Source organism: Crocuta crocuta, unplaced genomic scaffold (assembly GCF_008692635.1).
Source record: "Crocuta crocuta isolate KB4526 unplaced genomic scaffold, BGI_CrCroc_1.0 scaffold413, whole genome shotgun sequence".
Lineage (NCBI taxonomy): Eukaryota > Metazoa > Chordata > Mammalia > Carnivora > Hyaenidae > Crocuta > Crocuta crocuta.
The window spans coordinates 374,712-388,226 of NW_027530361.1; the positions used below are offsets into that span (position 1 = coordinate 374,712).

The 13,515-nt window shown below is 38.3% G+C and overlaps 1 protein-coding gene across 1 annotated transcript in view; it reads right to left on the bottom strand.

Moving 5' to 3' along the window:
* The window catches only part of MAN1A1 (mannosidase alpha class 1A member 1), a 162,618-nt gene that overhangs the window by 123,868 nt on the left and 25,235 nt on the right, over positions 1-13,515 (bottom strand). The window lies entirely within an intron of this gene.

Consider the following 13,515-nt stretch of genomic DNA (forward strand, 5'->3'; position numbering starts at 1 on the left):
AGATTCTGATTTCTGCACAAGGTTCTTTGTACTTTGTCAACCTCATAGTATATAGACAAATATCCAAGGTTCTCTCTTTAAACACTTTGATAGATGTTGACTGACTTTATGTGGAGAAGTCTACAGGAAATAAATGAAACTCTGTGGTTATATTTAAATCTGGGGAAACTCCAGCTTGTTTTAATATAATCAATCCTGAATTGTATAGATGTCTGTGTACCTGTGTAATAAAGACTGATCCTGTATATTCCCAATCTAAACTCCTTGTACCAGGAGTATTTTTAAAGCCAAACCTCTCTGTCATACATTATATAACTTATATTTATTAATTCTGACAAAATTAACTTACCTACATATAATGAAAACCAAATTGATTTCTCCTGGCTTACAGTAATATTGTGACCTATTGTGCTAAACATTAACTCTAGTAGAAAGTGAACGATTTTTAAGGAGAGAAACTGTTCTAAAAGCCTGTCAAAATAGTTGTATAACCACTGCATAACAGCTGTAGAATTTTTTTTAATGACTCAAAGAATATATATAATTATTTTTGTATGCATTCTTTAAAGAGGGCTGGGAACTCTTCACCTGTCAGAATTTATTCATGCCATTATTCCCAATCCATTACCAAAGTAACTAAAATATGGACATAATCTAAAAATGTTCTATTCTGGCTCCATATTTTAAAATATCTTAAAAAGCATCACCTAAAGTTGACAAATACTTTATGTGGGCTGTTTGTCACTAACATCGTCAGTGAGATCAATACAATTTTATTAATAAGAAAAGTCTTCATATGACCCTGAATACAAGAAACATCTTTTGTTAGCCAATTTGTAAATTATCTTATCTCATCACTATTACTATGAATAATAACTACCAAGAATCTGTACAATTTGCTGGGTACTCTGTTAAATGCTCTATGTTCAGTATTATACTTGATTCTCATTATAACCCTATGAAATGTTGTTGTAATGCTATTGTTTGGGAAAGAAACTGAGGCTTGGAAGTTAAATCCCAAACAACCTTTATTCAAAGTCATGACATTTCTCCACAGCTAAAGAGCCAGAGTTCATCCCCTTGTTGGCCTGACTCCAAAGTCATGGCATTAACCAACATCATCTTCCTTTAATGAGTCAGCAACAGAATCTTCCTTTGGTGAATCAGATTGTTGATCCTGCAACAATCAAGAGAATGTGGACACGGCAGTATTTTCAAGATTTTCTCCTTATAATTTTATTGGAAAGTATAATCGATTTAAGTATAAAATTATATGATTTATGATCCCTATAATACCACTGATTAGTCACGTAATCATGGATGAGTCATAGTTTTTATAAGACTTTCTTTGTCTGAAGTAATGGGGTCATAATTCCTCAGAGGGTATATGTAAGGATTACATGAGCATAGCTCATGATTGTACCTAATGTACTGCTTCGCACATGGTGGGTAATCACCACCTGCTTACTGAATTTAAACCTATACTGAAACCAATTAAATTCACATCTCAGAAAAAGCAACCAATGTCCCTCTGAAAAGACTAGGAATATGAAATCCACAAAAAGACCTTGAGATTACATCTGAGTTTGATTTGGTTTTCCCATTAAATGTGCATTTGGTAAACTTCATTCCTGTAAATTTCCAAAGACACTTTATAAATTTAAAAGCTTTTTACATATACCTGATAGAAGAACAACAAAAAACTCTATGATGATTTGTTTTACCTCTGAGTGGAAAACCAGTGTCATGTACTATTAATGACTCAAAGATGGCATAAATCTCTCCCAGGGAAGATTGTTGCTTTATCAAAAATTATCATTTATACAATGTACCACTAGCAGAGAATCTCCTTGAGTTACCTCTGTAGTATATATATGAACTTTTCTCATCTTTTTTTTTCCCCAGGGGAAAATCTGACACTAATTGCTTGGCCTCCTACATTTCAAAAGTTGCTGTGACATATTTCTCAAAATGGGTTCTTCATCCCATGGGGTTTCTAGAAGTTAAAGAGACGGGGGGAAAAAGAAAACTCTGTGGTCAAAATGCCTTGAATGGAGCATAAAGAGTGGCTTCTCCAGGAACTTATGAAATGAGGAGGAAACGCCATATTGTTAACTGATTCCGTGGTTGATCACCTCTGGAAATGACTTACCAAGTTAAAGCCAAACAGAAGACATCGTGTGTGTGTGTGTGTGTGTGTGTGTGTGTGTGTGTGTGTAGAATAATAGTGAGATTGAACTCACAAGTCATATATAGAGTCCACTGCGTAAAGAAGATTTATGACTTATACAAATATCTGGAAACATCAAAATGCTATAGCTTCTAACTTTATAGTATTAAGCCACTAGTCAGCTGAGGGATCTTGGGGATGAAGGCATTTAATCTCTCTAGACTCAGTGTGCTTGTAAGCTGATAGGACAGAAGGTCACTTCCAAAATTCAACTATTAACAAAGAAGTCCATGGACAGGATTAATCTCCATTTTCACATGCTCCTTAATTTTGTTTTGTAGTCTTTCATCAATTTAATTAGAGTTCTACAGCTTGACATCCCAAGTAGAATGATTAAAATAGGCCTAAACTAGAGGTTGATTAGGACTTTTAAACACAGTACTGAAACCCTCATGAAAAGTTTTTAAAAAAAATGAAAGCATACCAAAGATTTATATTTTCCTGAATGTTTATATTTGCATTAGTATGAGGTGGCTAGCTAACACATGGTGTGCAAACAAACAGAAGAGAATGATACCGAATTCCATTACAGCAATTTATTATCTTGACCCAGAGAAACTGGAATTAAGACATAAAATATCCAAAAAAGTATCTTTATTTCTCCTTTACTCTACACTGATTGAGGATTCTTACACTAGCACATTCTTTTCAATTGGCATCACAGCTAACTAATTAGGCAATGTCATTTATTAAGTGTCTGCCACACTATGAATAATAAGATGCTCAAGGACTAGAAGGGAAGTGTACATGACTCTATCATGCTTATAATCTAATAGATAATGTATGGAAGCTCAACATTATCCATTTGTACACACTCATGGATGTTTTATAAATGTAACAAAATAAGAGAACTAATGTTGTATATAATTCTACTATTGTAACTAATGATTTGTTTTCCATTTTATGTCCTGACCTAATCAATGACATGACAAGCTGCAAATAAACAAAAATATGCTTGAATTTCCCCCAGGTAAAGGTAAATACATATTTAATGACTTATATATTTGCTGCTAGGAACTACCCTTGAAAATGTTTTTATTTGCTGATGCTTTAATCATATGATCTTAGGTTATTCAAAATAGATACATTGAAAATCTCCCTGTTTTTGCCAGACAGATCTTAGGAAGACTTGGGCTTTCGCTGCCTCCTTTAAAAAGCCTGCAGGCTCAAGTCTCACTTGTAGCCCCATCCTGTGTGGTCTTACACAAAATTTCCATCGTTTGTACAGTGTGATCGAAGTCAGTCCCTGGTCCCAGCTGACTGATCCAGGGCCTGGTGCCTGACCCAAAGGCAGACAACTAAGGGCTGGCCGTGAGCCCCAGAGGTGAAGTGCCCAGATGTGAAGTTCTCTGTAATGGATGGACCAACCCAAGCATCTACTCTACCTGTGGAAGTGTAAGAAAAATATTCACAGAGACTCCAGAGGCCAGAGTGTGGGAGAAACAGAGAGGTACAAAGACACAAAGAGGAAAAGCCATGAAAAAGGAGTTCTGAGGCAGATGAAACCATGAGGGAGATGAAGATGAGAGAAAAGCAAGAAGAGGCTGGGAGACAGAATTAGGTTAGGTCCCAGAGGCCTGCAGAACTACAAACAGTTTGAATTATTTTCCTCTACTACACAAAGTGTGTGGCTCCGCCTGCTGAGACTGTTTACTTACTTCCCCATGTGTCCTTATAGAAAATCCTCTCACTTATTGAAGGCATATGTAAGAGAGCAGGCCACAGGTGTAGGCATCTAGCAAACTGGGTTCATATCCAATGGCAGCATCATTAGTGTGACTCTAAATGAGGCAAGTAATCTCTCTGAACCCACTTTCCACACCCATAAAATGTAAATAAATAAAAGTACTAGCCTCATTGGTTACTCTGATGATTAAGTAAAATAATGCATGGGAAGGGCTTAAAATATTGCCTGACACACAGTAAGTGCATGATAAATTGCAGGCACTATACTTATTTTTATTAAAAACTTAAGTCTGTCTCTGATCGCTGTAATCTGAAAATACATCATACTTTTTCCTAGTAACATGTATAAATAGGAGGGGCAAATATAAAGCTGGGCAAACCCATTTAATACACAAACTATAAATATACACACAAAAATATATATAACTGGGCTGCCTAGGTGGCTCAGTCTAAGCAGCCAACTTTAGCTGAGGTCATGATCTCACAGTTCATGGGTTCGAGCCCTGCATCAGGCTCTGTGCTGACAGCTCAGAGCCTGGAGCCTGCTTCGGATTCTGTGTCTCCCTCTCTCTCTGACCCTCCCCCACTCACACTCTCTCAAAAATAAATAAGACATTAAAAAAATTAAAATACATACACACACACACGCGCGCACGTGCACACACACACACACACACACACACACACACACACACATTTAGTATCCAGAAGGTTGAAGAAGATAGAATGAAAACCTTTTCTACAAAGGGTCTTTTCCAGATGGAAGGCAGTATGGGTCATCTTTAGTTCTGAAGGTTCTTATACTGGATTTCTTGAAATCTTAGTTGTGCCCAGTCTGCGTGTGTAGGGGGCTGGCTTGAGGGATTTGGGGGCTGATCTAGGGCATAGATATGCCCACAAGAAACAGTAATGCACAACAAGCTTTACTGGGTACTGCCTGGACTGAGCTCGTGGGAGGTAGAAGTCCCTCACAACAAGAGACTATCCAGAAGCTTAAGGAAAAGAGGTCAGTCTCCAGAAAGGAAGGACAGTAAGGGGATTCCCAGGAGAAAGGGAGCTTACATGCTAAGTGACTTCACTCAGAAGCATGGAAGGAAGTCTCTGGGTCAGAGAACTCCAGAAGGCAGTGGCAGCCTGGGGTATTAAAACCACAAGGCCCTCTCTTATCAATGGTCAACAGATGCTGGGTGAGGTTTTATAGAGTATATAAAGCAGGCAGGCTCTAAATGGCTAAAACTCTGTTTGTTTATTTGTTTTAAATAATTGCATGTATAAAAATCTGAATTTAGTGTCAGGAGGCTATTGAGCTAACAATATTTCAGACTACAGTGGACACATGAACGACTCAGAGGTGAAAAGACAGAGGCCATCTCTGGCTCATTTATGTGACAGCTTGCCATTTGGCACTTAAGGGAAGAAATGTAATCCAGTGACACTTACATCTCCCCTGTTCTAGAGGATTATGAAGGGCTATGTCTGGTTCAGGTGAGGTCTAGGGTGTGAGGTAAATCTACCTCACTGATTGTTAAAGGGGAAATGGATATCTGTGGCTCTTAAGATTATACTTACAGTTGATGCTTTGAAAAACATGGGTTTTAAAAGCTAGACAGTAGATTCCATCAAACTTTGCCTGAAATGACTTGATTGTCTCATGAAAGTAACTTCTGGAACTTTCAGATAAAATCTCAACACAAAACATATTTAGGATCACTTTATCAACCTTCCTTCTTTTAATCTTCATGGACTGGAAAGTGGAGAAAGGAAAAGATAAAAAGTAACTTCAGAGAATAAAGTCACAGCTCCTCCCAAACCTCAATTATCCACTGGAGTAGATGTGGGAGCACAAGACGGCAATCTAGCCATGACTTCCTCTTATCTAAAGCTACACCCACTGCTTACATCTCCCTGTGAGAATGAAGAGGACCACAGGGGGCACCAGGCCAGGGAGACACCTGGTGCTGAGGACAGCTGTTAGCGGGAGCAAAGCAGGCAGGCTTTACCACTGGGAAAGACGGAGCCCTGATGCCTGGGTCCGATCTTGCAAACCCTGTTTTCTCATCTTTAAAAAACATTAATCGATTGTAACAAAGGTATCACTATGGTGCACGATGTTAACAGATGTTAATCGTATGTTGGGGCAGGGATAAACGGGAACTCTCTCTACTTTCCACTCTATTTTGCTCAAAAAAAACCACTTTTCTAAAAAACAAAGCATATATTTAAGAAAAGAATAATGTCACCTTCCTCACAGCATGGTCCAGAGATCAAATCGGATAATGCACCTGGCTGGTAGAAGACGTCCAATGAATACTGCTGGCCTCTATCCACACTACCTCCTTACTGCCCTCCCAGGCCTCAAGAATTAAACAGAGATAAGACAGAACAGCCTGAAAAAAGAGGACACTTAGCTACACTCAGAGTAGGCAAGGCAATTGAGGGAGAAGAGAATTAACAGGATAGAAAAGTAAAGAGGCCAATGTCACCTAGAGGTGACAGAATGCAGAGCTTGGTATGTATGACAGCATTCACAGAGACCGCAGGCCTGGAGTCTACCACAATTACAGCGTTTAGCATCCTCTCACTAACAGGCATGAAGATGCACTGAAGAGAGTCCTGGGAACGATGCTCCTCCTGACGTAGTTCTTCACTGAGCAAGGCCTGCATCCAGTAACCTTCTATCTGTCATTGCCCAGCATGAAGAAAAACCCTCCTAGGCACGACAGTTTCCAATTTCGCCCCATATCAAATTAAAACATTCATTCATGAGCCTTGCTCAATTTATCTCTTTCAAATGCTGAAATATATTAGTTCTCTCTCCCTTTCTCTAAGGCTGCTAAGGTGTTCTGTTTCCAAGATTCCTTTTCCAAATGTTACAATGACAATTACTACTTATTGAGTACCTACTGGTAGCATGATGTGAATTATAAGTGAGTACAGAGTACGATGCCAGATTTAGGAAATAAGAAGATTCCATGCAACATACTTACATAAATATATACACTTATGTTTATCTGACATGCAGATTTAGCACAGTCCTATATTTCATCCATCAACTCTGATATATAGAGAGAGAACACATTCAATGCCTGCTTCTGTGTCCAGGGCCAGCTCCCTGGCTTGTGCCCTGCCTTGCCTGGGGTCTGAAAACTCAAGGGCCAGACAGAAACAGAATGGCCAAGTCTAGAGCAACTGGAAATGATAGGGAATGTGGTAAAACAAGAGTGAACGCTCTGACTAAAGCCATTTAAAAAATATTTAAAAAAATACTAAGCTTGGTTTTAAGGTTTTGAGCCAGGTTTCCAGAGCTCTAGAAAAAAAAATAGTATGCTAGCTAAAGGGAAAAAATATATCTGTGAGCCACAGAGAGCCCACAGAACAGCAGTTTCAATGCAATCCCTGGTTTGTAGGCACATGGCTAGATCTGACCATTCTGTGTGTAGGTCTATGGGCATGTCACTTGTCCATGTGCCCTCAGTGGGCAGCGCCTTGGCCCACCTCCGGCACAGGCTGTCCTCACTGCCTGCTGCTCTCAGACTGTCCTGAGCCCACCTTGGGTGCCGTGTCTTTGCCAAGAATTACTGGAATTAGTGAGGTCCTTGAGACCTGAGATGTATAAAGCATAATGCATACACTTCTCAGCAATTCTCGTCTGCTGGATTTCACATTTTAGAAAGCATTTAGAATTCTAAATGCCCTGTTTTACAAATGAAACTGCAGGAGCTGAAAAGGAGAAAGTGGCTTAACTTTGTCAATCATCTACCACAAGGCACTGTGAGGGGAACTTGATAACAATTTACCACATACTTACTCCTCACAATATCCCTCTGGGGTATGACTACTCCATTTACAGAGGAGAAAGCTAAGGCCAAGCACAGTGCAGAGGATGAGCAAGGCTACAAGCTCACCCTTTCTCATTCTCACCACTACAACATTTAAGAGAGCCTCAACTTTTTTTTTTTTCCTTTGTTTTGCTGCTTGTTAACTTTAAGACAGAGTTCCCTCTGCTCCACACACACAGGGTGGCCCTATCTGGGGTCCAAGGAGACACAGCCAGGCCTGGCACCAAATGGCATTCACCAAACCAAACTGGGCTCATGAACCAGTGCAAGGGAAGAAGCCTGAAGCACCTCTTCTCCCTGCCTGCCTTGCACCCTTCATGACTTTCCTTCCCCTCCATGTCAGTGCTCCCTCCAGCTCCTCCTGCTCTGTACCTCCTGCCACTGGGGGCTCCCAGAGAAGATAGGAGCCATGCTAGTCACTGGATTTATGGAGAACCGTGGATCCCTCTCCTTCACACCAAGCTGCACCTATGCCTGCTCACTTCAACTCCACTAGTTCCTGAGCTTTACCACCACCACTTGGGCTACCGTGGCTACTTTTTCTTTCCTCTGCTCTTTTTCTTTCTTGTCTCCATGTGAGCGATTTGTTTGCTATGGGGTACTTGAAGCTGCCTCTTAATCACTAAGTGGATATGTATGTGTGCATATTTTCTTCAGAGTTAGATGTCCTGAATTCTCCCACAGTCAATTTTAGTATACTTATTCTTTTTAAGACAGCAGGAGATACATAAAGGAGGAGTAATTATTTAATGCTATTGTATGAACCCCAGTGGGCCACTGAGCATTAATTCCCCAGTAAACTTAAAGAGTGGTTAGCAGTAGCAATCTCTTTAGAAAAAGTCAGAATGCCTGATAAAGCCAGTTTTAAAAAATGAGAATTCTAGTTAATCGCTACTTGTGAGGACAGACTGTCCTTTTTGCTAAGTATCTCATTCCCTAAGAAAGAGCCAGTTTTTCTAGACCCAGCTCAGGGAACTCAATCATATACTATTTAATGGTTTTCTTTCTTTGTGACCAAAATTCTATATTATTTTATAAAATGTCTGTGCTGTTATCAAGTGGAAGAGGGTACAGGGAAAACAAAGAAACAAAAGCCCTCAAACCAAAAAAAGAATGCATAAAGTTGACTAAAATGTTCAATACACATCTCTAAAATATTCTAAGGGATAGTACGTTAACATCTCAAAAGTTAGAGGTTAGGGGGCTCCTGGGTGGGTCAGTCAGTTAAGCATTGACTCAGCTCAGATCATGATCTCAAGGTTCCTGGGTTCAAGCTGTGCCTTGGGCTCCTGCTGACGGCTCAGAGCCTGGAGCCTGCTTTGGATTGTGTGTGTGTCTCTCTCTCTGTCCCTTCCTGTTTGTGTTCCATCTTTCTCTGTCTCTCAAAAACAAGTAAGCGTTACAAAAAATTATAAAAAAATGTTGGAGGTTCAGAAAAGGTTTGTTGATATGTGAATAGTAGATTCCTTTTCTGGAAAGAAGCACTATTACTGAGGATGTTTTCTACATCAGTAAGCTCTGCATCAGCCCGGGACCTATCACTTGTAGTTATTTCCTCATCAAAAATGTCTGTCTTGTGGTTAATGTCTATGGTCTCTGAATACAGAAGTTGTCACTCAAGTTCAAAGGTTCAACCTCAGGGTTTTGGGTCTGTCTGACTGATTTTTAATTGACCTAAAACTGCATTCATTAGACTACCCCTGCTAAGACCTCTGTGGTCAATGGGAGGCCAGCAAGAGAATACTCGCTGGCCGGATGCCAGCTGATCTTCCCTGCCTGCTCCCCCCTGGCAAGGAGTCGGTTTGCTTTTCCAAACTGGGAAACATCAGCAGCTATAGAGCTTTGCTAACCATCAACACAAACTGGTATCCCCTGCCGGGATATCATGAATTTCTCTTTATTCTAAGATGGTGGTCTAAAATATTATTCCATAGAAAACGAGTATCATTCTCATGGAGTGTCTCATCTCAAAAAAATTAAAGTTTTAATATATAATAAAGAAGCAAGTCTAAACATCCTTTTAACTCATGCATATCATTCTATAGCTTCAAATCTTCACTGAATTTATCTTTTTGCACTAGTGACACAATGATTTTTTAGAACTGACATATGCTCTCATTAAGGGATTTGTTTATGGATTTGTGGAGTTCATAAAGACAGATAATCTTTTATTTGCTATTTAATATTCCTTTTTTAAACTTTACAAATACTATGAGTTAGAACATAAATAAAAAATTAGCTTGAGTTTTATATAAAATGGGCAAAAATCAGATATTTATCTTTTTAATTATACTATTTTCTTCTTCTTCTTTTTTAAGTAAACAAACTAGCCTTAGATGTTCTGCTTCATTAGCAAGATGGTTACAGGGACAGGTGTTTCTTCCCTTTATTTTTTTACTTTTTGTGTATGTTCTTTAAATAGACCTTATTTTTTAGAGCAGTTTTAGGGTCACAGTGAGACTGAGCAGGAAGTATAGAGCTTTTCCATATACCCTCCTTGCCTGAACACCATACAACTATTCCCACCATCAACATAATGTGCCAGCATGGGACATCTGTTATATCAGTGAACCTACATGACACATCATAATTACCCAAAGTCCACAGTTTACACTAGGGTTCATTGTTGTTGTACATTCTGTGGTTCTGACAAATGTATAATGACTTGTATCCACCACTGTAGTATCATACAGAATAGTTTCAGTACCCTAACAATCCTCTGTGCTCCTGTCATTCATTCCCACCCTCCATCCCACTCCTGAAAATCACTGATCTTTTTATTGTCTCCCCAGTTTTACATTGTCCAGAATTTCACATAGTTGGAATTATATAGCCTTTTCAGATAGGCCTCTTTCACTTAGTAAATATGTATTTTAGGTTCCTCCATCTCTGAATTTTCATGGCTTCATAGCGCATTTCATTTGAGACTGAATAATATTCCATCATCTAGACATACCACAGTTTATTTATCCATTCACCTTCTGAAAAATATCTTGATTGCTTCCAAGTTTTGGCAATTATGAATAAAGTTGCTATCAAAAAGAAAGTGGCAAGGCCCAGGTGTTTTCTTTTCAAATTAAAACCAGCTAAAGCATTACAAATTGTAATTTTGTAGGTTACTATTATCTGAAGGAAGAATTCGTAAAATGTGTTAGTTATAAATGTCACATGGTATAGGAAAGTAATTTTTAAACCTTCTGAAATGGTTATCCTTAAAATTGACCATTATTAATAAATAGTTGGCATGCCCATTACCATTCTAGAATCCATGATTTTATACGATTCTGAAAGTAATCCTTCAGTATTCTGGAGGTAACAGTTTTAGACATTATTATCTGGGCATAGCAATGATAAAAATGTTGTATTAAAAGGCACTATTTTAAATTACTTGTGAAAAGTAATATTTATATATATACTAAATACTAGAAGTGCTGGTTCCTAATATACTCTTGGAGTATCAACTAGTGATTCTAGAAGACATTATCCATAATGTCTTACTTATCTTACTAATAGAGTCAGCATTTTTGAACACTTATGTGTCAGGAAATATGTGAACCACTTACATACTCTCTTAGTTCCTCACAACAACTCTGCAAGGAAGAGAGTCTCCCTACTAAGATTCCCATTGCACAGATGAAGAAATCAATAGGTCATGTAATTTTTTCAGGGTCAGGTCTCTGATGAGTGGTAGAGGTTGGCTCTGAATTCAGGCTGACTGTGAAGCCTGTGACATACTGTCTTGTACACTGTCCTGAGGTAAACATATGACCCATGCAATCTAGGGAACTTGCCTTCCAAATAAGCTTCCAAAAAACTATTTTTATTTATTTAAAAAAATTATGTTTTTAAATTTATTTTTGAGAGACAGAGACAGAATGAGCAGGGGAGAGTCAGAGAGAGAGAGGGAGATGCAGAATCCAAAGACATGCTCCAGCCTCTGAGCTAGCTGTTGGTACAGAGCCCGACATGGGCCTCAAACCCACTAACCGTGAGATCATGACCTGAGCCGAAGTCAGACACTTAACCAACTGAGCCACCCATGCACCCCTTCCAAAAAACTATTAACTCATGTGTCACTGTTAAACATCTTTGTATGTTTTCAATGACCTATTTAATTATTCTAGAGAAATTAAACTTTTTCATAAAAACTTTCTGAAACATGACATGTAAAACCATCTTCTAATTTTTCTTTTTTTGAAAACCTCGCTGATATAGAAGAGAAACATTAAATATATTGGTAGATTAAGGAATTGAAATGAAAATGAGACTATCTCTTGCTTCTAGCACCCTGCAGGATAAAGATATCTTATGTACATTGAAAAGAATTTTGCTTTATGTTACTTTTAACACCAGTTTGTGTCTACTTGGACACCCTACAGTCTTAGCTCATTTTGTTCTTGGTTTCACAGTAGATGAAATTTTGTTACCAACGGAAAACCCTAATAATTCTGTTTTGTGGCTACTGAGAAAAGACATCTTGCTCAAAATGCATTTAAATGTCAGTAGCACTCTATAAATTGCTCCTAAATTGGCAGCATCAGATTCCTCACTAAACACCTTCATTAAAAAAAAAAGTACAGAGATATTGATTATTTTTCAATGCTCTTTCTACTAGTTTCATTTAAACTTTTACTACATTATTAGGGTTTTTACTGAAGATGGAAAACAATTACCTTGGACTGTAACTGATATGATTTTTAAAGTAAGCATTAACATCTAATATGCTTGTATCATCACCAGCCTATAAACTATGATTCTCTATGGACAGAAGATCATCTGAGATGTTTTGTAAGTGATGGCAAGTATTTCCTGGGCTTGAAAATGCATACCATTCTGTGAAAGCTTTAAAATCTGATAAAGCCTGGTTTTTTTCCCAAATGATAGAAAAAGATAATAATCATTCTTTCTGTTTCAGGATGGCAAGTGCCCAGCATTAAATATATGCCAAATTCAGTGGCCTATTAAAGTAGACTGCATTACTTAGTATTAGCTTTGGGTACAAATGACTTCCAATTTTCTTCAGTTGTTTTACAGCTTAAAAAGCAGACAAAGACCTTTATAAATTTAGGAAGAAGGAAAAAAAGATGCCAAATATACTAGCAAAGTCAAATTATTTTACTATTCAAAAAGATGACACAAAGATGCAAAACAGTAATAAAAGTGGGGGGAAATGAATATATATTCTACCAACTGCAGACAACATAGGTTAGTTTAACACACACCAAAGTCTCCTTCTATCTGACTTGTTTCTCGAATGTAAGATATGAAAGCTAAATGTGTGCTTTTCTAGCCTCTCCACAGTTGGAGGTGGCTATGTAACAGTTCTGACCAGTGAGATATTAGCCAATGTCTGCTGGTAGTTCTGCTTTATCTCTTCTTTCTGTCCTGAATGACGGCAAGATGTGGGTAGATGAGCTGTCAAGAGTGGCTATTCTGCTACCGTGAGAGCATAAACTTAGGAGCACTGCAGAGGCTCATGGAGCAGACAACCATGGCCTGCCCCCAGTTATAAGTTGAAACTAAGGTTATTGCTACTTAACTCAAAGACTAATGAATTTGACATTGAGTAGCTAGCTATCCTTTGGTTGTTTTTTGAGTGATTGGATCAGAACTGGACTTATACCATACCCCCAATTAGGGGAAATAGGGAGCTTTTCTTTACATTATTTACTTTTATAATATTGTTTGGTAGCTCCAAAGGTTTGATCAGAATAGTTGCAAAATAATAAATAAAATGATTTATCAAAGAAATTATGGTAG